Below are 956 nucleotides of genomic sequence, written 5' to 3' on the forward strand. Positions count from 1 at the left end.
AACTTGCGCATCATCGCCGTCCGAGAAACGAAGGCCGTCCGAGAAACGAAGGCCGTCCGAGAGACGATCTTCAAGGCAACTAGCCACATGATCCTCAGCTAAACTCTGGAAAAACAAGTTCCGACCCGCCCGAACTGGTTCTCTACTAAGGGTCTCTTGCACCGCCAGTAACGTAGCCATCCCATGTTCAACCGATTGACCGCGATTACCTCGCATTTTCTAGCGTAAAATTTTGCATGTACCACAAGAAGTGTGTGCTACCACAAGAAGTGTGTGCTACCACAAGAAGTGTGTGCTACCACAAGAAGTGTGTGCTACCACAAGAAGTGTGTACTACCAACATTGCACTGGTGAATCCCAAATCCAATTTCCTCTGTTTAGCGCCAAACCCTGTTCAACCCACTTGTTCACGAAACTGTAACAAACACTTTAGTCCATAAACCTGGCAATTAGCTACTGCGGCCTACATCATTATCATTGCAGCAGTTTGCTTGTGTATTACGAGTTTTCCCTTCACCAAAAATCATTCCGCTTTTCAGTACACGGCTGACTGAGGTAGTATCGCCTGTTAGACCAACTGAGGTAGTATCGCCTGTTAGACCAGTATCGACAGCTTTTTGCTCTACGAGCAATCCACGTACTCGACGAGCAATCCACGTACTCGACGAGCAATCCACGTGCCCAGTCGTAAAGCTCCCTCACGGAGTCCATACGTATTTCTGAAAGCTGGCGTGCGATGTCACCCAACTTACTCTTCCGAGGCTGGTCGAGGCGGTTCTCTTCCGAGGGTCTCTTTGCACCGCCAGCAGCGCCAACAAGGCCTGTTCAATTGATTGGCCGCGACTGTTTCGTTTTTCTCTCGGATGCAAAACCCGTAGCACTCACGTAAGAAGTACTTGTACTGGTGAACCTGGTCCAATTTAATCACTGACACGACATCACTGACATTGACATCA

This window comes from Gregarina niphandrodes (assembly GCF_000223845.1).
Source record: "Gregarina niphandrodes unplaced genomic scaffold scaffold00061, whole genome shotgun sequence".
Taxonomy (NCBI): domain Eukaryota; phylum Apicomplexa; class Conoidasida; order Eugregarinorida; family Gregarinidae; genus Gregarina; species Gregarina niphandrodes.